Source organism: Neolamprologus multifasciatus, chromosome 3, assembly GCF_963576455.1.
Source record: "Neolamprologus multifasciatus chromosome 3, fNeoMul1.2, whole genome shotgun sequence".
NCBI classification, from domain to species: domain Eukaryota; kingdom Metazoa; phylum Chordata; class Actinopteri; order Cichliformes; family Cichlidae; genus Neolamprologus; species Neolamprologus multifasciatus.
In genome coordinates, this window is record NC_140441.1 from 29,249,397 (window position 1) to 29,274,498 (window position 25,102).

Consider the following 25,102-nt stretch of genomic DNA (forward strand, 5'->3'; position numbering starts at 1 on the left):
ACTGCAGCGTTTGACATATTCTAAATGGCACTGTTACACAGTCATTCTGGAGAATGTGTAAAAACAGAGCTGGACCTGTTTACTGTTCCCTACACACAGACTAGCATTGAGAAAAGTACATTTATCGAAATCCCACCTGTATCTGCAATCACTGATGGAGGGCCGATCGAGTTTTACATCTCATCGTCCGGTGAAGATTACCTGGATCTAAATGACTCATATATCTACACACGTGTGAGAATCACAAACGCTGATGGCTCAAACCTGGCTAGGGACGCTAATGTAGGATTTATTAATTATCCTGGATGCAGCATATTTAGTCAAGTTGATGTTAATTTGGGAGACCGGCTCATTAGTCAATCATCCAACACATATCCATACAGAGGTGTGATAGAATGTCTTATCAATTATAATAAGGACACTTTAGACACACAGTTCAGCACCGGGTTATTCTGTAAGGATACATCATCACACATGAATGACACATCTATAGAAGGAGAGAACCAGGGCCTGGTGACCAGAGGTGGCTACACAGCAAATAGCAGTATTGTTGAATTGATTGCACCAGTACATGCAGACCTGTTTTTTCAAGAAAAACTGTTACTTAATGGAATCGACCTGTCACTGAAATTTGTGCGCTCTAAAGACGAATTTGCTCTCATGACAGCGGATGCCAATGCATACAGAGTTAAAATTGTCTCAGCCAGTCTCTTTGTCAAGAAAGTTAGTGTATCACCGACCGTCAGACTTGCACACAGCAAGGCATTGCACCATGCAAACGCAAAATACACGGTAGACAGAGTGTCTTTAAAGACCTTCTCCATACCTGCAGGGGCTAGAATATCAACAAATGACAATTTATTTATGGGTAGGATACCTAAATTTGTGATCATTGCATTTATAGACAATGAAGCATACACTGGCTCCTACCAGCGTAATCCATTTCATTTTGAAAACTGCGATATAGAATTTATGTCTTTATATGCTGATAGTCAGGCTTATCCTGCTAAACCATTCCAGCCCAATTTCCAGAGAAAACACTATACCAGAGAATTTTACCAGCTGATACAAACCACAGGAAGACATTTAAAGGATAGATCCTTAGCTATTACGCGTGCGGACTTTGGTAACGGCTACACTTTATTCTGTTTCAATCTGGAAGCTGACGAAGGACATTCAGGGAATGTGTCGTTAATTAAAACTGGGAACGTGAGATTGGAAACCCGTTTCAGAAATCCACTACCCCGTACAGTGAACCTCTTGTGTTATTCGGTATTTGATTCAGTCATTGAAATATCTAACATGAGACAGGTGCTCTTGGACTACTATTGAGACAAAAACGGTCATGAACACTATAGAACTATCAGCCGTGATCGGCAGCATTATCAATAAAAACACACATTTCCTAGGCGTGTTAGCCTATGATCAGCTAACCACTGAACGGCTTCAAAGACTCCCTGCTATGAGTATTGTAAACACCCACCCTTCTACGATGCCCGGGGAACATTGGCTTGCTGTTTATATTTCGAGAGACAGACGCGGTTATTTTTTTGATAGTTTTGGTCACTCGTTAGACAGTTTTCCCCCAGCAATAAAGATGTTTCTTCTAAAAAACTGTTCCACTGTTTTATATTCAGGAAAACAAGTGCAGAACGACTTCTCCATCACATGCGGTCAACATTGTGTATTTTTTTTATATCATGTGCAAAATGGTGTATCTTATGAGCGTGTGCTTAACATGTATGGGTCTGATTTAATTTGTAATGATGCTATGGTGTGTCGATTTGTCAACAACATACAACCTGTTGCTGTATGCAGTGATTACGTGTGTGTGCAATGCGGATACTGACATGTACTAATGAGAATAATAAAAACAACATGAGAGCATGATAATCGAGTCAATGGTATTTATTATCAAATCTCGTATATAAATATATAGATTTACAACATACATTGTTTAAACATAAATAAAAGAAATCAAACATTAAGCCGTAATAAAAAAGAAAAACATATATTTAACAATAATAAAGACATAATATATTTAACAGTAATAAAATAAAACAAAACAAAACAATTTAGCAGCAATAAGTGAAAAAAAACATTACAGTAGAAAAAACACCAAACAGCAAATATTTTTAGCAGAAAAACAATTTCAGGTGCAATAAGAAAAAACCTGAATTCAAAAATCCAACCACTCTACAGGACCCCCCTTTAATTTGTTTTTTTTATTCTTTATTTTTTTTAGTGTACTATGTCGCAGCGGTCCACCAGGGGTGATCTTTTTTGGTGTGTGTTTTAAAAAACCAGGGTCTTCAGACAGTGTGTGATCGGTTTTATACATGGCGACGGTCTTACGTATGCCTGTGTTAGATATGGCTGATAACGGTACGTTTAAATCTGAGACAGCTTTTAAAAACTCTGTCCAGCCGATAGGTCTCAAACCCTCAGAGGGTGTGTGTGTGGTTGTGACGCCTTTAATTAGATCATAAATGTGTGAACCAGGGATGGTGTGTTTATCAACAACAATTTCGCCTTTGTCGTTGTAAGAGATCAAGTGTGGCGAACGGCTCACCGCTGATAGAATAAGTTCTGCATTCCTCCTACACCTTTTAGGTATGTGTGTTAAAACATTCTCCGCAACAAGATCCCTCACCCCTGCATCACCATGAACAGGCGATGTGTCCGTCGACTGGGGTTGCACATCCCTGTTAAATTGTTCAGGTAATGATAAAGACAATACATTCTTTTCACGGGCACCTTGTCTCACAAGGGTAAGGTATCTTTGGAGAATATCGCTGTATTTTTTAGCCTTCTCATACACATCTATGTCAGAATCTTGTAACACTTGTAACATCTCCTTGTCCAACTCGTTCTGAGACTGTTGTCTGATGCTGCCTGTTTGCTGCTGCTGCTGCTGCTGCTGTTGCTTTATTAAGTCCAACTGGTGTTGGGGTACCAAAAACATCTTTTGCACATGTTCCATTTTCACCTGTTTGCTATCAGACTGGTTATGAAAGGGATTGCAGCCCCTAATAGCGGCAGTAAAAACCCTCCAGATTGGTTGATTGTCTTTCTCTTTTTCAAAGTTTTTATTTTTTTGTCTGCAATCAGTCTGATTATTGATTTTTTCTTTTTCAGCTGTTTGTACTGCTGATTGGTCAGTGGTATGTTACCATGCAATACATTAAAGGCTATCTCACACAGCGCATTGATAAAATCTAAGTTTGAATTACTAATAATAACTCTGCGTAGAGTAGGAGGAGCCCTGTATATCATCTCCAACAGAGACAGATTCCTCCGCATGCGTGATGACATCCTTTCACCTCTTTGCTGATTTTTGTTTTGGAATGTAAACAACCGGACGCTCTGATAGTAAATTTGTTCTGAGTCTTAAATAGTCCGGGGTCTTAGCTTTATAGTCTATTAAAAGATACCCGTATGTTGTGGATGTGGCATCATTAAACGCTTCTATAAAATATTTAGTATTACCCGGAAACATTTGCCTACCTAAAAGCATAACCTGATATTTATCTCTCGGATTTTTAAACAATATTAGATAGTTAGTGTTCAAGGAAATGGTTCTACTGGATTTTCCTTGAATAAACAAATTCTGAACTAGATATATACAACTCAAATTCCTATGATGCACATACTTTGTGAACACATTTTGAACTTCTAAATTGTTAGCTGCATCGTTCATTACATCGTCTATAATTAACAAATTGTTCTTTTCTGCAGGAAGAAGGGTGTCATCAGCAAGAGATTCGGGTATACCGTTAACAAAGTTTATGTCTCTTATCTTAAGAAGCTGGTCATATAATGGCTGCCAGCATGAGTATATATATACAATATTGTCAATGCTGCATGATATAATCCGGGAAGAATTTTCAATTATGCTTTTAACAAAAAAAGTCTTGCCGCAGTTACTGGGACCGCTGACCACCATACTGAACGGGTGCTGCAACCGGGCGTCAAACCCCTGTTCTAATTTAAAATCCATAAGGTACGGTTGTATAGTCTGGGAGCACACGGCGCTTATTGTAAACAACTTTAACTTTTTTCACAATGGTTTTATTCTTCAAATGAAGCTTCTTTTTATCGCGTCTGATGCTATCAGACACGGCAACTAGGTGTGCGTCTGATGTCTGATTGGTTACAAACTTGTGGACTAAACCTTTCAAGGATTCATGGGTGACAACTTTTGAGTTTAGTGCGTTCAGTGTCACGCCTTTACATTTGACCTGGGTCTTGCCCAACGATGTGTGATACGCGTAGCATTTTGGCCCACCGGAAACAAATTCCGCTATGTAATCCTCCACACCACCCTCTCCACAGTCTAATTCGCTTGTGAGATCCCCCAGAAACGGACCTAGAGGAGGCATCCACTCGCCAGGGCGTGCCGTGAAAATGACACTGTCCGTGTCACAATACAGCACGCGCTGCTGCAAGTTGTCTAGCAAATCATACAGCATGAGTCTGGCGTGTGCAGTGGTCATGGCCCCGACAAAAACATTAACGTCCTTAACACGGGAAGCTCTACCATCAGCATGCCGCCACTGCACCATTGCGACGTCGTCAGAGATGAAACAAAACTGACGCACGTCGTACTGGTCGCTAAACATTAGCTGGCTAAATCTGGAAGGGTCTGTAATGAGCTCAGATGATGCAGAATGACTGTGTAACAGTGCCATTTAGAATATGTCAAACGCTGCAGTTTTAGAACGACTGGTTCTGGGTCTTTTCACTCTGCGTGGCGGTGTCCGTTTGCTAGCTCTCCTGCTAGGTTTTGTGGTTTTACGCTTTTTAGACAACGGTTGCCCTGGGGGTGGGGTCTTAGATGGTCTGGGCGTATACACATACAATCCGCTACCGTCCTGCTTAGTGGTTGAGGGTCTGGTTATGTTGGTTATGACATCAGACACTATGCCCGATGCGGCTGTTTTTAGGTGTGGTTTGACTATGCTAACTCCTTTTTTAAACAGTGGTACAGCAAATCTAAACAAGCTGCGGAACAACCCACCCAGCCCTGACCCATATTGCGTACTGGTCCCAACATACCCTCCGAGCTCTCCACCAGCCTGTGATAAGTAGTATTTTACATATTTTGAGTCATCAGTGTTGTAGACGGCCATCCTTTTTTTCAAAAATGGTGGGTTATCGGTCGGAAGTGTAACTTGACAAACACCTTGCCGTATAAAAAGGGTATGTGTTGATTTCGATCGTCTTTTAAATCAATTTCTATGTCGTCGATCAATGTCTTTGACACAGGTGTGTAGTGTGGGCTGTCAAATTGTAGAATAGGCAAGCGGCGGTCATCGTCCGTGATATTTATAGCTCTTAATAGCCTCGCGTGGGCGTCACCCACAAGCTGGTAATCAACGATATCTGCATAAATAAAGATGTTATATTTTCCCCCGTATATGTCTGCGGGGTGCGGGGCATATGTGTTTTTATAATGAAGTACAAACGGCTCTCCTGTTTCGAATCCTAGGATTTCCGCCAGTCTCCCTCTAAATGTGAGAATAGTGCCCCTAGGTCCCATAACACAGGCATGGTTAGTAACTGTGTTGTATTGCATTTTAAGGTCTCCAGTGGTTTGGTACTGCTGACATTTAAAATTAAATTCTTTTATTATCTGTTCCACAGATGCATAATGACCCACAGACAGTTCGATCATGGTTACGGCGATGGTTCCATCTTTGACTGGGTCATGAATTTCCACTTGCGAATCTGATTGTGGAAAAGACATCCATATGCGTGGGTACTGTATCTCTATAACAGCAACCTCATACGGCTGATCCAAAACGATAGGTTTTGCTAGCTTTGTTCTAAAATTAGATATCTTATTACCCGGGTAAACATGCGCCGAAGCATTCGAGAAGAGGCTTACATAGAAGCCTGCATTGTTGTTGTTCTTTTTATTCATGCTTTCTCCGTCTATGCTCAGTGTTGAATGAATGTGTGTAGAGCTGCGTCATCTGAGTTAATTACGCCTCAACGATGTCTTTTTCTGGAATCCACGAATTAAAGCTGTCGGGCCATCCTAGCCATTTCACTAGCACATGCTTTTTCCGACCCACTTTTTTTCTAGCCAATATGTTTTCAATTTTAAATGTTTTGTTTTCATCAACAACCACACGTTGTATCTCAGGCTCATAAAATGACCCTTTCAATACCTCTCCAGCTAGATCCGCTAGTCTGTACACTGGGGGCTGTCTCCCTATACGTTCCTTGACTGTGAAAATCTCATCGGTGTAGGTCTGCTCGTATCCTTTTCGAAACTTTCCTCTCAGTTTTGATATTCGTACAGTGTCGCCAATATTAAATTTAAAGCACAGTTCCCTCTGAGGCCTCGTTTTGTACAGCGCGTTAAACACCGACTTCTCATTATCCTTATTCACCTCTGCCGGAGCCATTTGGATAGATCTGTGATAAGCATTGTTATATGCTTGTGTGAGATCTGGTATGACATCTACATATCTCCGGGAGTTGGCTGATGTTAAGTACTTCCACATTCTACCCTTGAAGCTACGATTGAATCTCTCGACAATACTGCATTTAACCTCGCTAGCTGTTGAGAAATGTTTGATATTATATCGCTCCATTAGGTGTTTAAAGGTTGTATTATAAAACTCTTTGCCTTCATCTGTTTGTAGTTTCACAGGGATCCTACCCTCACTAAGTATATCCTCAAAAGCAGCTGATACAACATTCGCTGTCTTGTTTGTTAGGCATCTAACCCATGCGTATTTTGAGAATACATCTATACATGTTAGCAGATATCTCACATTATCATTATCTGACACATATTCACACATGTCAACCAGATCGGCTTGAAACTGTTTGTCGATCCCTGTCACCAATACTCTATTTCTGGGGAAATGGATCCTCACAGGTTTATGGAGTGTGTAAGTGTCGTCTTGTTCTAAATAATGTTTGACCTGAGATATTGGAGGTGTTACACCTGATGCCTCCCCTGCCGCTATACGTAGCTTATTTAAACTGGCCAACCCCGCAGGATGGGCTGGATCATGATATATTTTATGCAATGTGCTTTCCATGACTGTGCAAACCACAAATGACTAAGAAGTTGGTGTTAACACGTCTTTTTATTTAATTTTCACACAGACACAATCACAGACAATGGATACTTGAACAGCACACATTAAACCAGGTGTCTCCCACCCCAGTAGTTTCCAATCATGCGGAGCATGGCTGGTTTAACACGTCGGGCGCAAGTACTTGCTTCTAGCAGGTCCACAATGTTGTCATTAATGGCGCATACTATATTTCGCTCTGATCTCAGTTCACACATGAGGTGTTCTGCAACTCTGCGGATTTGTGTTCCAGTCCCATCTGTGGTGTTTGAGCGTACAAACAGCTGGATGGCTGGGATGAATCGGTCAGTCTTGAGCCTTATCATCACATCGTCATAGTAGGTGTCGAAGAAATACTCAGACAATTCCTGCAAGCAGCTGTGTTGCACCTGACTGGGGTGGCCTGTTTGGCATCCGTAACATGTCTCTTGTAGAAACTCATTCAGCGCCAACATCAACAGGTGGAGAGTTGCGAGTTTGATGTCGATTACAGTTTCCTCCCACAGGTCTGATATGAGGGGGTCCTGCGAGCATGATGGTGAGGGTGGTGGAGTCTGGGGGGTCGGGATTAGCAGCCCTATTGATGGTGACTCTGACAGGTCCCACGACGGCGAGTCATTCTCTGTAAAATGAAAACCACAAGCTCTTAATTTGTCACATAGATACACACGCAACCCCACACACACCCCTCACATTAAACCTACCAGTTTATTGTTTAGTTGTCGGAAGGTCTTATGATTTTAGGTTTGCACAGGGTAGCAGGCAAACCAGTCTTCGGACAACTCGCCAGATCGTCAAAAACAAGGCGTTTTCTAATACTCTCGTACGCAGTGTTGAGTCTGTCCCTCTTGATCGCGTCGTCAATCTGGCTAAACAGACGCGACAAACCTCTCCAGTCGCACCACTGTATAAAAAACAAGTCCTTAAACCATCTTGTGCGCTCTTCAAGGTTTAGAGGGTAAGGATTTAACCTCCAGTTTTCAAGCCCTCTGGAAGCAATAAGACTATCCCTGTCATCACATGCACTGAGAAAAATAAAGTCTTCAGGTTTGCGATTGAAACGATCAGCCTCAACCCTGTAAAGCTCAGGGCCTGATGCACTGTTCCACTGGGAAACATACAGCACCTCTGGGAAGCCCACATTGTCCAGGTCCGCACACACTACGGTCCGGAAGAGCTTCCAGTTTTTGGTAGAGATGCTTTGGGGTTCCCCCCAAAACAATCCCTCGCCACAATCTACACTAAGCACAACTGTCCCTTCGGTATATTTAATGGTATACACATACCCTTCAGCGCCGCGATATTCTAACTTAAATACAGTCCCATCTACGGCATTTTCACAGCGTTGCTTTTTACGTTGAGGACCCCGGCTGCATACTCCTGTAGACATACCTAGAGCGGCTGTGGCATGGGCGATGTCCTGGCTGGGTGTCATGGTTGATACAGATGGTATTCTGTGCTCCTTAGGTCGGTGAGTCGTTGGGGTCCTTAGCGCGATGTGTCTGTGCTCCTTAGGCCGTGGCGGTGATGGTCTTAGAATGTGAAAGGATCACTTTTATACCTATATAACCTAACCCATCCCACTAGGAGGAGTCGATACCGCCCAGAGGGTGTGTTTTCACACCTGAACGCGCATGCGCCGAGCACATCTGAACGCGCATGCGCACACGCACGAATCCGACCAAACGGTGTGGGAGGTGTGGGGTGGGGGGTGAGGGGGGTGGGGGGGGGGGGGGGGGGGGGGGGGGGGGGGGGGCAAAAAAAGTGCAGGTGTATTACTACTGATGTGTAACACTGCAGCCAAATGTTTGACCAGAATCTCTGAGGAACCTGTGCCATGAAGAATTAAAAGACAGCCCAACTCTCCAAATCTAGTCCAAATCTATCTATCTATTACCAAAGGAAAGATTATATTTTAAAGGTTGCTGCAAACTGTATAAAGGTGACATCATAAGAAATAATTCACTGCCAAGAGTTTTTCCTGATCACGGATTTGTAGAAACTTTATACAAACACAACTTAAAGTTTTTTTTATGAATGCACAGCTCCTTTTTATGCTGCTGCTGCCCTCGCTACTTTGTCTGCACAGCAGATTAAGAGCTGAGCGTTTGTGTGGCTGTGCATTTCAGGCTTGTATTCCTGATTTATAGACAGGCTCAACAAACAAATTTTGTACTATCTGAGCACTTAGCAGATAATAAAGTTAACACAGCTGCCACTAAAAACTGCACTGTGTGGTGCTCAGAACTTGCTGCGATGACTCTACAAGGCACTGTTTCTTCTTGCCTGCATGCATGTGTTTGCTAGACAGCAACACATCCATGGGGAGAAAAGACATGTTGCCTTATACAGACATACAGGCAGTAATGTCAGAAACAAAGTTTTCACAGGACTCTCTGCAGTCCTTTGAAATACTAAGTACATCCTTACTGCTTCTTTGGGAATTAAGAGTATAAGTAGCAGCCAGCCAATTTATCATCAAGAAGGGTGAGCACCTCGATAAAATCAGAAGTTTTGGCAGTTTTGTGCTGTGGAGCAGTCAGGTGTGAATTAACACAATGCTACAGTTTTCACAGGAGTGAACTCGAAGGTCAGACTGAGCAATGTTCAGAGAAACTACACAAAACCCAAGAGCTACATCTCAGCCTGTATGAGCCTCAGTTAGCACGTTAAATGTCAAAGTTCATGACATTAAAAGCTTCGTTCAGCTGCTCACACGTGGGGTTGCCACAGTGGATGGATCCACACAGAGTGCTGTGAGACAGTATTTACTCTTTTTCTTAATATTTGCATATTTATCACAGGAGCATGTTCTAGATTATGAATCAAATTTCAATATTAACAAAGACAACCCAAGATAAAACAAAATGCAGTTCTCAAAAGGGATTTTGTTGATTTAAGGAAAGATATCCAAACATAGCTGACCGATGTGAAAAACAATTCCACAGAGAAGAGGTCAAAGTTATCTGACTGCACTTCTTCTAGCCACGCGTGACTCAACCAATTTTGGTGGAATTACTTCTACACAAAGTGTCTGGTAGGTTTGGATAACTAAAATATGGTTGCAAGTAGGGATGGGTATCGTTTAGGTTTTATCCGATACCGGTGCCAAACCGGTACTTTTGAAACGGTGCTGGTGCTTAAACGGTGCTCAAACCGGTGCTTAAAGAATGGAGAACACAAACTTTGTCCAAAAACCTCTCATGTTCAGCTGTTTATTTGTAAAAAGATAACAATGTTAGCCTTTTCTGCAGCTATAGGGCATATGTGGTATCACTCTTAGCTGGAAGCAGTGCTTAAACAATGGAAAAAACACAAACTTTGTCCAAAAACCTCTCATGTTTAGCTGTTTTCCGCTTTTTTCTTTGGTCATTTTAGCCTTTTTGGCCAGGGTGAAGGGAGTATCTGACATCAAACAAGAAGACAGCCACATGTAACTATGACGGTGTTTGCTAGTTCACCTTACATGCATTAATTTAATAACATGGTTAGCCTACTCATCGTAAATTACACACGAACAACATGAAGCTACTCACGCAGAGAAGAAGGCTGCTGCTGACATCATCATCCGTCATCATTTCTGCTACACTAGCAGGGCTCCGGGTCCGATAACAGGCACCACACCCGCAGTAGATGCGCTCGGTGTGAGGTCTCGCAGCAAGCTATCAAATACGGTGCATTTCTCGGCTAAAAAAAAACTGCTATGCGTCGCCAGGTGTTTCATCAGATTTGAGGTGTTACTCCTTTGACAGTATCACAGTATCACCTTAAAACACTTGTTGCAGGCTGCTGAGTTTGCATATTTTGCTGTGAAGTACAGCCAGACTTTTGACTGCTTCGCCTTGGGCATTTTTAATCTGTAGCTCAACTCTAAAAGAACGTACGTACCTGGACCCGCCTACTATCCTCGGAAACGTAAAATGATTGGCTAGAATCTAAAGTGTATCACAGCTCAGGAAAAAAAAGCACCGAAATGTGCGCTGCTTTTCGGTCTGGTTACTACCGTTTATGTCAGAACCGGTGCCATCATGGCACCGGACACCGGTACCCATCCCTAGTTGCAAGTACCTTAAATAACCACAGTAGCTGGCTAACAGGCAGTAAAAATTATTTAATGATCTGATCTTCCATTTTATTATTAGATGAGCGATTATGGTGTGGAAGAACTTGAGTCCTGACCTCAACCCGACTGAATTTGGGATGAATTGGAGCAAAAACAGTGAGCCAGGCCTTCTCGTCCAGTGTGCTTCTGGCAGAATGGTCAAAATTCCCATATACTCACTCCTAACATTCATATGTGTGTGAAGGTAGACAAGTGAAGCCTTTACCTTTATATAAACACACATGCAGTAATAAAAGGACTACACATGAAATCCGGATGTTTAAAAGTTTCTGATGCCTACATTGCTAATTCAAAGGAAAAGCCTACCAAGTAAAAATAGAGAAAAAGAGATTGGATAAGATAGAGTCAGTTCATTTACGCCACATGTGAATCATTAAATAAACATCGGACTGAAGCTCTTTGATCAGCAGCCTTGCCGACTTTGTGCGTCCACGTTGCATCCAAAGTACTGTGCTGTGACTTTTTCATGCTATTCAGTACAGATGAGTCTGGTGTTAGTGTTGCCGAGGAGACTAATAATGGACTTGCCAGCAATGCAAACTACACAATACTCAGAGATGAACGGCATCCAATTTCCTTCACCCAGAAAAAAAAAAGCACACGCTCCTGAAAATTGGCTTCCCATGTTGACTGAATTTGGTCGCAACAAGCAATGAAAGCATCACAGAGGATACAGCATATGCTGAAAGTTTATGTTTTGGCCACTTTTCACTTACATTTCCCTAACGCACACCGCAAGGGCTTCACGTTCATATTTAATGAGGGGCAGAGGGTGGATGGGCAGCAGCTTGACAGTCAACAGGGGAGACGCGTTCGATAATTTATGTTAACGACGTGGACGCGGGGTGACCCTTCATCCCCTTCGTGACGGGGACCATCTCTTTTCCTTTTTCTCCCTCTTCTCTACCGCTCCCGCTCCCGCTTGAATTTTTCAGAGACCTTGTCCTTTCGCATTATTGCGAAGACTCTGAGGTGAAGAAGAAAGCAGAGCGAGTGGGAGGACCAGAGTGCACAGCTTTGTGTGTAAATGCACAAAAACTGCGAGTGGGTGTCTGTGCACCCACACCGTGTGTGTGTGTGTGTTTGTGTGTAGGCAACCCTCCAGAGACTTTTACTCAGCATTCTGACACAGCCCTTCTCTCTCATACGGGAACATTATTGGAAACGAAACAAAAAGGACACACTTAACACACTCTCTCTCCTCTCATGTGCACTCGCATCCTTCCTGACGCTTTCTTGATGTGGCAGCCTCCATTATAAAAACTACTTAAACCAAGTAGGGCTGACAAAACGCCCGGCAACCCCCCGCCTGGGGAGGAGCGGAAGAGAAGAAGGACTGAAGAGGAGGAGGAAAATTTTTTTGGCCATTTTAATTGCAAAGCTTGTTAGGCTTTTTTCCCCTCTGTCGTTAGTGCCTTATTAGCATGTCATTAAAAAGCCAGGCGCTGTTTGATAGACAGCCTGAAGGAGAGCAATTAGTTTGTGGGTATACGTGTGACTATGTGGTACCCAGACAGTCAGTACTTCATGTTTACTACGTTTTAAGATTAAGGCAAAAGTGAGTTGAAGGCTGTTTCTAACCTGATCTTCCAGCATCAACTCCAATGCATTGACTTATATGAATCTGCAGTTCTCAGTATTTGCCCACCGGTGAGGAATTTCACCCAAATGCAGGACACTCACTTATATTTCTACAATTTGACACCGCTGTGGAGAATTCAGATAATGAACAATGGACTTTTTTTCACCTAAGACATTTGCAGAATCTTGGCCGGCAGTCTTGGGGACATGCGTCTGCTATCGACATAAAAATTCAAGAGGGTGTGACGAGAGCTAATTTGGATTTGTGCACCCAGAGGGGGTGCGGTGATGGGTTGTCAACTGTGTTCCCCAAAGTTGAAAGGCCCATATACTCTGATTATCTTTCTTTTGGCAGCCTGTCAGGAGAGCTCGCTATGGCTTGGGAGTCGCTAATTAATAAGTGATTGCCCACTTAAAGAAAAACACTTGATTAGAGGGAGGAACACTTCCTAAACCAGACTCAGCAGCTGTTTTTGGTCTGCAGCCCTGTCAGGGCTGAGCTGACTAATGCCGCATTTCCCTCACTGAAATGATTCGTAATAAGAGCACTTCCTCTGCAGATACATTTTGGATACTTTTTCCTGGTATAGCAGCAAATAATTGCTGTTATACTTTCTTTACAAGGAATTCAGCCAAGAGGAAAAGGAACATATATTCAGACACTTAGAAGCTGCTTTAAGCATGCATATTAGTAACACATTGGCTCTTTACACTCACCAGTGGTTTTATTAGTTACGCTTTGCTGACTTAGCCTGTGGGGCAAGGGGTGTAGCAGATAGCTGATATCTGAGTATAGATCAGCAGTTTCTAAAAATACTCCTCACCAACAACCACGACACATTCAAACCACTTAAATCGCCTTTCTTCCTCATCCTGATGTCTAATTTAATCCTCAGCAGGTTGTCTTGAATTGCTGCCATGTGATTGGTTGATTAGAGATTTGTAATAACAAGTAGGTGAAAAGTTAATGAAATGGCTGATTAATGTATTGGCTCTTTTAGAGGCATTGTTGTGCATGACCAATCGCTTCCTGTTAATAGGCTTATAATAAGTGGAAAATGACTCAAAAATTAGCTAATAGGAAAACCTGACTGTTGAATATGACATATTTTCACAAGAATATGACAACATAGCACAAGAAAATGTAAATACTGTATGCTGACTCAGAGCAAAAAAAACAACAAAAAACCCCAATCAACCTATCAAAACCTGATGAACACGCATGTGAAATGACGTTAAGTCCTGAAGGTATTTGCGTTACATTCGCTGGACAGAGAGTTATACAGGCACATGCTTGTTGTCATCTTCTCTTCTGTACATATGCATTAAACACATAGATTATTGGCTATGAGCCCAAACATGAAGCAAACCATGAGGAACTATCATTAGCGATAAGAACAAGAGTGCGTGAGGAGGACCCAGGAGCAGACACAGACGAAGAGACAGACTGAGTTCCAACAAAAGGCGAGCCTTTACTTCGGGCTGATATACGTGGAACATAAATGAAAGTAAAAACAAACTAGAGCCCAAAAAGACTGAGTAGGAAACTATGACGATTGTGACTGCCATGACTATGAACTATGACAGTAACTATGATCTTTGAACTCAGGCTACGTCCACATGTACACAGGTATTTTTGAAAACAAAGATTTTCCGTTTTCGTTTATAAAAAAAATCCCATCCACACATAAAAGCCAAAAACGAAGGAAAACGCTGCTAGGAACATGCCAAAGCAGCAGGTGGCGCTATATTCCTATCTGTGTAGAAATGTTAGCCAATCAGAAGTCAATAAGCCTCGGTGGGAAAGAGTAAACAAAGATGGCGCATAGAAGCAGAACTGAGTCGCATGTGTGGAGGGACAGTAACTGTGTGTGTATATGTAAGCATGTAAACACTGCAGAGTATAAAATTAACAGTAACAGTATTGTAGAAATTCATTTCACCGAAACAATAACGTGGCGCACAGTGTGACGTCAAAAAAGGCGCACACCTTTGACGCTGCGTTTTCTCCGTTTACCTTGTCCACACGTAAACGCAAAAACGGCGTTTTTGAAAATATCCACCCTGGCAGGAGTTTTTAAAAATCTCCGTTTTCAGTGACCGAAAACGCCGTTTACGTGTGGACGAAAGGCGCAAACGCATAGAAAAATCTGCGTTTTCAAAAATACCCGGGTACGTGTGGACGTAGCCTAAGACTTGACATGGGGAAAATAGCACAGACAATCTGACGAAGACTGAACGGAAACACACAGACACACAAGGGGTGATCATGGGAAATGGAAACACATGAGGAAACAGCTGACACAAAAAATCATAATGAGACCGCAGGGGAAGTGTAAACTAAGCACATAGAACATGGAAACAAGACTTTCAAAATAAACAGGAAACATGACGGGATGCAGACAAGACACATACTTGACAACATGAACCATGTAGACATGAAACATGACAGCTTGACATGAACCAACAAGAAAGACTTAACCACAGGAGGTGAAGACACAAATGGCTCTAACAAGCAAAGAACAAAAACTAAAACAATCTAGGAGCTAATATCTAAATGAACTTAACATAAACAATGAATGACAAAATACAAGGAAACTCAGATCCTAATAAATAATAGCAACAACCAGAACTTAACATATCTTCAATAACATAAGTCAACAATACAAACTGAACCCAAAATGCTGGATCACAGACCCAGCCCGTGACAAAGATGTCCTGGGGATCCATTTCCCCAGTGTAGTGGGTACGGGGTAATCCAAAGGCCATAAACCTGTTGTAGCCTACAGTAACTGCATCCTCATCATGAATAGCTTACGGTGATAATTAAGGAGATTAGCTTGTCCTTTTGGCTGCGTTAGCACCACAGATAGTGGTGATTGCACAAGGCATAAATTTAAGAACTTGGGTTACTCAGAGTTTATTCCCAAAAGCCCTCAGATAGGACTGTTCATGCTCATGGTCTCAGCTGGTACTTAAACACAGTGGCAGCTGCTACAAATACCAGGGTTGGGGTTTGAGACAGTCCCACTCCCACTGCAGCGTCAGCTTTCTGGGTGGAAAAAAAGCTTAATAATCACTATTAATGGAAGGGTAGCGTCAAAGTACTTTGTGATGCACTTTGTACCTCGGTTGGCCAAAAAGCCACCACAAACGTAAAGGAAGATGCAGCAATTGCAATGTCAGAACTACCCTCAGCCAGAGTCTTGTGACCCAGTCATTAAAAATCAGTGCATCAGATGCTGTTCTAGAAGAAAGTAGGTACAATTTACAGAAAATGACTGTCCCAAGTGCTTTAAGCCTTAATTGAGCTGAGTGAGTGAGAAGTGAAGTGGTTTTGCACTAAGCGAGTGAATTGGCTTCTTGGTGATGAGCGTGATGCCGTCAAAATGGCAACATACGGGCAAAGCAGGCAAACATAGAGATGCAGCGCGGTGCAGGAAGGATTAGTAGAGCTTGAAAGGTCCTGCTCGTGCAAAAATAAAAGTTCCCAGTTCCCTGGCAACAACAGGAAAGTACAGTTTCCTGTCATTCACTACCAAGAACTGAACCTTCGGGAACCAAACCTCTGCAGAAGCAAACTCTCCATGTGTGTAAGCTGACTTCAAAAGAGCATCCTAACTTTTATGAGTAAGGTTGTTGTTTTTTCACTGGGCTTTTACTTTTCAGTTTTTTCTCTTTCTTCCTACTTGGTCTTGACGTATCGTTTATTCTTTTGTTCTTATTGTTTTGACAGTCACCATATGTGAAGCTAGTAAGGATATAAAGCTGCCATGTTGCATGCAGATATATCTGGAAGAGACTGTCATGAGTAAATTAATGCACATCTGCATTCATTCGTTGTGATGCAGCTCTGTGATTCAGATCAATCTTTATCCTGTGCACGTTCTTCCTTCCCCCAGCGACTTTCCCCACACAGGTATACATCATCGTCCTGCAATATATTAACTCCAGCTCTTCCACCCACTCTCTGTCAAATTTTTCCATTAAGTGTAGCAGTAATAACAACTACTTTTTTCTCTGTGGTTTCCAAACTCTCTGCACTCCAGATTCCCGCGTGTGCCAGCCAGTCAGCTTTCAGCAAAGTCCTGCCAATCAGCTCCTCGCCTTTTTGAACCCGCCGGTCCGCTCTGCACCTGCTCCTTCAGTGTGTGCCACATATCTCCTCGAACACACACCGCTCACACTTTATTGGTTCTTTTCATCACTACATGTTGCTGTTTGAAGCCCGAGAATGTGATTACTTTAATGTAGAAAAACAACTAAAGGATTTTGTAAAAAAGCATCAAAACACACAAAGTCAGTTAAACTTCTGATATGTCAATCTGCCCGCTTAGGAAAGATAACCTGTGGCATATTCAGGTTGCAAAGTAGCATCCAGTGTCAAGAGTGTGGAGGAGACACCATCCTAAGGCTCAGGATCTGCTGCTGTGTGTGAGGAGGAATAGGAGGCGCATCCTGAGAGACGTGCAAAACGAGCACCAGCGGGTTACTCGTCGGGCACAGACTCCATGCGGTCCTGACATCCATTAGTGGGACCTTTGCTCACATACCCAGCACCGTGTGGTATTCACCAACACAAAGGAGGACATGCCTCCCCACACCGTCGCTGACCCACTGCCAAACCCGTCGTGCTGGATGATGTTGCAGGCGGCTTAACAATCGCCACGGTCTCTCCAGACTCTTTCATGTCTGTCACATGTGCTCAGCATGAACCTGCTCTCATCTGTGAAGAGAGCCGAGCTCTGATGGCGGGCCTGCCACGTCTGGTGTTCTGTGGTGAAGGCATTTTGCAGAGCACAGCAGCCATGGAAGGAATTTGGCTTGAAAGAAAATGAACAATAATATATGTTTTTTTCTTAATGTGGCCCTAGTTCTCCCTCATAGCGTTAGGAATAGGCGAATTCAAAAATATTTTTGACGCACGAAACATTTCCACAAATTTTATACGTTTGGTGTGTAGAGGCATTAACTCAAGTTTAATTTATAACAATCAAAAAGCTGCACGTCAAACTAAAAAGAAATTAACATTAAATGAAGGGAAAGTAGATTAACTAGACAGAGGCACACTCTTCCAGAGGTAATCTGTGTAAAAGCAGTGTGTAAGTCCCTTGGGGAAGTTCACCGACTCGCACACTTTTTTTATCAGATGGATTTCACACTTCATTATGGCTGATCCCTGCAGCCACACACATACACACACATGTTGTCCCTGCAGCTACAGTGAAGAGGTCATTACACTCAGTAGCTCTACTGCATCAACAAAACAAATCGATTCTGGCTTTAGGATCAGAGACATTGTGAAAGCACGTGCGTCTTTCTGTGTGTAACGGAGAAAAACGGGAGAAAGTGGGACATGAACACATGCGGAGATCCATCATGAGAAATAATCTGACCTTCGTGCTCTTTTGGAGATGGTGGAGTGAAGGAAGAGAAAGAGAAAGAGGGGAGCGGAGTGCCAGAGAGACTAATTAACTTGAGAGACACGGCCTTTTTCTCCTCCTCCTCAACAGAGAACATGCATGTGTTTAGTATATATGTGTATTTTGTACCGATATCAGGGCATAGTCATCACTGACAGATGGGCACATGACACAGTGTCTCATCATCACATGAGAGCTGCAGCATGAGAGGTAGTGAGGAAGGAAAACAGACACTCAGACTCTCTGACTTGTTCAAACACCAACTAAAAATACTCTAAAATGTCAGGGTATGCATCTCTGACTTCTGTCTCTGTAAAAAACAATTTTACATGTCAGAAGAAGGTAGGTTTTTTTTTTCTAAGGTAGGAAGTGCTTTTTGGTTGGAATTGGACCCTCTTTTTTTTTAACCCCCCAAATTTAAATATTACAGGAAAACCATAAGTCCTTAAATCAGGAGGATTAGAGTCAGGCATAATTCAACACAGTTTACCAAGAAATGCAAAGCTTGTTTAGTCTGCAGTGGCTTTATGGATCTGTGGTACTTGCACTTGATGCATAATTAAGGCAAACTAATAAAACTGAAAAGTGGTGGTAATATGTAGTCTCATTAACCCTTCAAAGCTACAAACATACATGCAATATTACTGAAAGTTATTGAAGTTACACTCATAAAGCCAGTTATTCTTTGCATGGAAATTCAATTCAGTTTTCATTTTCAGTTATATGGCGCCAAATCACAACAAAGCACTCAAAGCACCTCAAAGCACTTTGTATTATAAGGTAAAGGTCCTGCAATAATAGAGAGGAAACACTACAATCACACAACTCTCTGTGATCAGGATAAAAGACAAACTGTGGAAGAGAGCCAAAGATCAAAATCCTAAGACTCCTAAAACAAACATTTCTTGAAATGTAACAGCAATATGTGTCGTGGATTCATGCTAACAAGAGCAAAACAAGCATTAGCTGACTGCGCAGCCACAACATAATGTGACCAGGGTTTAATATTAAAGTGTACTGATTTATTTAAAAGTGCAAATATACATCTTAATACATTATTTAAGGGAGAAACAGAGCTTTTACAATACAAGGAGCTTGAAAGTCAATATTTGGCTTGACCACCTTTATCCTTCAACACCGTCTGAACTCTCTCAGGCAACTTTCTTGTCATTTCTTTAAGTAGGAATAGTTCTCCAGGCTTCTTAAAGGACATTCAAAGCTCTTCTTTGGATGTTGGCTGCATTTAGATGATCCCACACTGCTTCAATAATGTTGAGGTTCAAGATCTGGGGAGGCCGATTCATGACTGATAGTGATGAGATGATGAGATGAGATAGCCTTTATTTGTCAGTTGCAGGTCTTTTGCCCACAACTGAGATGACAGACCTTGCTGACCGTACATAAAATACACAAACATCACATTGGGGAGACAGGTCAGGCTAGGTAGCAAGGAAAAAAAACATTGAAATGTGTAACACAAAAGGATAATACAGGAATGCACAGGTATCAACACACCATAACACAATAAACACAACATGGGAAAGAGTTCCAGTGTGTACATCTGATCTGGGACCGCTGCAATCTTTCGACTGCGCCTCCAGCTGACCCGATGTCCACATCAGAGGGGAGGTAAGCGTTGGAGGTGGCGTTGGGTGATGCGTCAGTGAGTGCTTATCAGTATCAGTATATGTATGTGTGTGCGTGTCGATAGTTCAGCTGAGACAGTGTCCTTCGCCCTGCCAGGCTAAGTAAACAGTCTTCCAGCCAACCCAGGTGGCCTTGCATGGAATGGGAAGGAACAGACTAAACACAGTCGTTATCAGGGTGTTTTGTTCAGCTCTGGCCTTGCAGCTGGCGCCAAAGGGGTATCCGCATAAGTGATGGTATTTTTTACTTTAGTGCGAACAGCTCATATGAATTTCAAAGCAGTTTTAAAGTCCAACACTGGTCTCTCAATCTCCCGTTGGAGACCCGCGAGCTTCGCCATACTTGCTTTCTGTGATGTTGTCATTTCTTGTGCTCAAGGAGCCGATTTCTGAGAACTCACGGCAGTGTGCCTCCCCGAGATGTCATCCAATTTTGTGCCCAGAGATGTTATTCCAGGCTAGCCCTTCCGAGATGTATCCAGTCTGCAGTCAGAGATCTTATTCTGAGTATTCACAGCAGCCGTAGCCTCTCCAAGATCTTATCCGTGCTGCACTCAATGAGCCCATTTTGAGAAACTCACGCCTCTCCCATCGTTCCAATCCCAGCGGGCAGCCTTGTGGGGGTTTGAACAGCCGGTTCCGCTTTCTTAATTCTTCGATAAGTCAGGGCCAAGCCAGCTCTGATCAGCAAGAACCCTGTTACCATGGTTCCGAATAGGTAGATATCTTCAGCACTCAGGCTCACCCGAGCCCAAACTTCTCGTTGAGAAAGGGGTGTCAATTGCATTTAGGGACCAGTTGATCCAATCCATAATTCCTCTTTTAGGTTTTAGAGAACAGACTGTGAGAGAGTGTTCCAGGGAAAATACAAAAACAAAACAAAACATGAGACTAGACAAGGACATAAGCAGGGATGATAAGGGAGAGGAGAAAAAGTGCGTCCGCCTCCTCCGAGAGCCAAAGAGAATACTCTATATGATAGTGTTTCACTGTGTGATTTTCTGCCCATGTCTTTACTACACTGACAGTATGCTTGGGATCATTGTCATGCCGTAAAAATGAAATGATTACATTTTTTTAGGATGTTATTGCATTGTGAATCAAAATCTGACTGTACTGTTTTCATAATTCCATTAATTTTAACACGATCTCCGACACAACTGACTGAACCTGAGCCTCAAACCATGACAGTGCCTGCACCGTATTTTACAGATGGCTGTGGACACTCACCGTTGCCCTCTCTCCTGACCTTCTCTACAGTATTGATGATGATTTGAATCAAATCTTTCCCTCCATCAGACCTTTGGTGATGGATCACCTGAAAGAACTGGCGCTTATCAATCCCTATGTCAGGTCTGTGCAAAAATATTTCCCCCCATTTAAAAAACATTTAAAGAAATGGGAACGTGTGCTTATGCAACAGGCTGCTAGTAACAAAGTGTTTAAAGATACAATTGAAAAATTATTCTTTTCTAAGTTTTTGTAATATGTAGACACACCACTGGTTAATCCCTAAGTCAACATTATTCCCAAGATGGTTAAGTACAAGGACTGGACTGAAAATGAGTGAAAATGAACCAAAAAAACTTTCAACAACCTTCAAAAAACTTGGAGAACTATTGCTCACTTTAAAAGTTACTAAAGTGGAAAGGGATCACCCGGCTTGTTACTAACACTTAGTTCAAAAAGCCAAGATACCTGATAGTAGGAGGTCGCCTATGAAATTGGCATCTTGCACATCTGGAAAGGCTGCATCAGTCCTGAAAGCTATACACAGATTTTCAAACATCTGCTCCTATCCAGAAATCTACTTCTGGGAAGGCCTTCCATATCTAGAAGGCAATGCTAAACTGCATCTAATACAACAGCATTTGTTGACTCATGAAAGAAAAATGTTAGAAAGACCCAGGACTGTTGACCAGTTAGAAAACTATTAGACAAGAGTGGAGGCAACATGCCTCCCAAAAGTCAAGCAACTGGTCTCCTCATGGCCAGGGAAGCGTAAGTAATTAAATTCCTTTAGTTCATTGTATCATTAAAGAAACTTTGCACTGATTACAAAGCCATTCTACTACTCCTTATCTTAAACCAGGCCCTTGGTAACTAGGGGATTATGCCAGTAAGGGTCTCTCATGCCGTGGCATCAAAATGTGGGTGTGCTTTTTCCGAATGACAGACACCGAAATGTCACAGAGAAAGTGTAGTGCACACCCACTTATCAAATATCAGCAGACACCACTTTGCTAACTAGCACACACTCCAGCAGAAGAACAAACCACTGAGCTAATTAATGTGAAGTCGTCAAAGTTGGATGAAAGCTGCAACTTTCCCAAAGTGAAAGACAGCCTGAGAGCAACAGGGAGAGGGCGATTTGTGTGTGTGCGTTTGTGTGTGTGCGCAGTCCCCTTAAATAGACTCTATCAGATGCAGCGGGAGACGAGAGGAGACAGAGGTGAAAAAGACGGAGGAAGCGAGGGGAAATCAGGCATCCATAAGGGAGATAATTAGCAAAATATGAGCACATCTGAGGGGGACATGTGAGAGTATTTACTTATTGTATATCCATCTATGTCTGTGTGTGTTTCTTTGTAAGTGTGTATAGATGCCCTCACGTGGGAGTTTTGCTGTTCAGGGACAGATGGTGCCACATAACACTGAATGTTGATGTTCTTTGTCTGAACCCAACGCTAAACACGCCTACAGCATCTCCGAGCTCTGCACAGCTTTGACTGTATGATACTGGATTGTGAGAATAGTAGTGTTTACTTGCCCATGTGTGTCTGTATGTGTTTGTGCATGTGTAAGTTCTTTACACTCTAGAGATTTTGGGTTGCTTAAGATGCAAGTTGACAGTCCATTGACAAATGTGGCAAAACGGTGGTCCTAGATCCCACTGTGAGACGCATCCAAACGATACATAGCCTGTGGCAAAATTCAGATTGTGTCAGGTTGTTTAAGACTGAGTTCTCACACCGCTACGGCCCACATCTACAAGCAAACACTATAAAAATAACAAAAAATATGGGCATAATGCCATTTCTGAAAAACACACACACACACACACACACACACACACACAAAGCTGTGAAATCTCGTATACTTCCTGTTTAGATCACAGCATAATGACTGACCAGCCAGTCGGCGCACAATCTGACGCACTAATACAACTGATTGAGACTGACTCTAAGTCTGTATTCCATACTTATGAATAACTGAACTGAATCCGGTCGCGTTTTGTGTTCATATGTGTGTGTCGTGATGTACTCACCCGTGCCGAATGCTGTTTTGATCTTCGCGTGGAACGGTCTCCCATGGGTGAACAGCCTCAGCGTGCTTTCATGTGTGCTTTGGAAACACTGAAGTTTCTAACATCTGACTTGTGCTTTTCAGTCTGGAAGAGAAACAAATGGTGGATAAATTTAGAATTTTAGAATCTAATTGGTGCCGAGTGAGTTAATGGCTCCGCATGATTTTTTAAAAACAATTTTCATTCATTCAATAATCCCAGATGGCATTCAGGCAAGAGTTGTCACAACGTCTTGCTGGAAACAATTTTTTTTTTCATATATACAAATAAATATAGCAAAACAATTGTGATTATTGAAAAAGGGATTCGTAGCTCGTTACAGGTAGTCTTGTAGGCCAAGTTGACATGTCTGTATGGTGTGATTGATAGTTCGATACAAAACATCTTACTTCGGGACTGGATCCTTAAACCACTCTAATGTCTGTAAAGGTTCTCAGTCATCCAGGTCATCGTAGTCTAAGATCATCATAGTCTCTACATAGAAGAGCCACCTCAACGGGACAAGACTCGGCTGTCCATCTGCATCTAAAGGACAAAGGTCACTCCTTCAAGGATGCCAATGTTCACATTTGGGATGGAGAAGACAGATGGTTTGAAAGAGGAGTGAAAGAAGCCATCTATCTCCACTGTGAGCGACCATCTTTGAACAGAGGCGGTGGTTTACGATGGCGATCGGCGATCGTGGCTCAAGAGTTGGGAGTTCGCCTTGTAATCGGAAGGTTGCCAGCTTGGACAGTCTCGGTCGTTGTGTCCTTGGGCAAGACACTTCACCCGTTGCCTACTGGTGGTGGTCAGAAGGCCCGGTGGCGCCAGTGTCCGGCAGCCTCGCCTCTGTCAGTGCGCCCCAGGGCGGCTGTGGCTGCAATGTAGCTTGCCATTACCAGTGTGTGAATGTGTGTGTGAATGGGTGGATGACTGGTTGTGTAAAGCGCTTTGGGGTCCTTAGAGACTAGTAAAAGCACTATACAAATACAGGCCATTTACCATTTACTACACCAACTGTCTGTCATCTATAATCCAGTTTTGAGATCCCTTCCCGGACGCCTTAACGCCCACTCACATCCTGGGCCACCGGACCTCAGGAAATCACATGATAGGGTGGGGCTATGTTTCACAATGATCTCACCCGAAACCTTGGCTGGTTGTGACCCACACCCATTTTCACACCTTTCACACCTAATCACTTGGATGATTAGGTAGAGGATCATTAGGGGGTCCATGTCCCTCTTGGCGGGTTACTCCCACAGAGCTTAAATCTGGGACTCTCCACCATTTGACGCTAGAACTGAAGAAGCTTCTCGGATGAAAGGTGAAACGTCTTCAAGCAACTTAAAGAAGTCCAGACGCTTTTCTTTCCAAGCTCCTTAGACAACACACAATTTCACAAAGCTCAAATAATCTCAAACTGGTTTCCTGGACATTACAGTAAGTTCACTGTACTCAACCAGCCTCCGCACTCAGTAGATCTCTGTCCAATCAAGCACTTAAAGGAGTCCAGACGCTTTTCTTTCAAAGCTCTTTAACTCACTTTAATGCACAAAAAACAGTTTATAACTTTTATGTAGCATGCTTGACCTGATTTTTTTTGTTGATATTCTGTCTCTCTCCATTAAAATGAAGCTTATATAAAATCAGAGACTGTTTGTTCCTTTGGAAGTAAGCAAAATTCATCGAGGGATTAAGTCATCATTTATGATGTACTGTGAGACGTGTGGAAGCAGAATATGTCTCACCACCTGTTTATTGAAGTGACTTCCATTACCATGCTTGACTTTAGTTCATTTTCATGTGCCTCTTTAGTTTAACATATGTTCCATATGGATCAATTTTCCAGGTCACCAGGCTGAAGGTCTTCAGACTTTATATGTACGAGCATTAGAGACCTCCATCATAATATGGTTTACTTTCTGTTGATTGGTCATTAG

General features: G+C 42.6%; 1 protein-coding gene across 8 annotated transcripts in view; it reads right to left on the reverse strand.

Moving 5' to 3' along the window:
* The window catches only part of htr2cl1 (5-hydroxytryptamine (serotonin) receptor 2C, G protein-coupled-like 1), a 345,669-nt gene that overhangs the window by 214,530 nt on the left and 106,037 nt on the right, over window positions 1-25,102 (reverse strand). For 6 of the 8 annotated variants that reach the window (XM_085153790.1, XM_085153788.1, XM_085153789.1 and 3 more), the window contains one exon: window positions 23,139-23,261. The exons of 1 other annotated variant lie outside the window; for it this stretch is intronic. The gene's annotated coding sequence lies outside the window, so the exon portion shown is untranslated. Of the gene's footprint in view, window positions 1-8,862; window positions 14,380-15,018; window positions 23,262-25,102 lie in introns of those variants that run through there. One more of the 8 variants, XR_014873067.1, reaches the window with a different exon arrangement.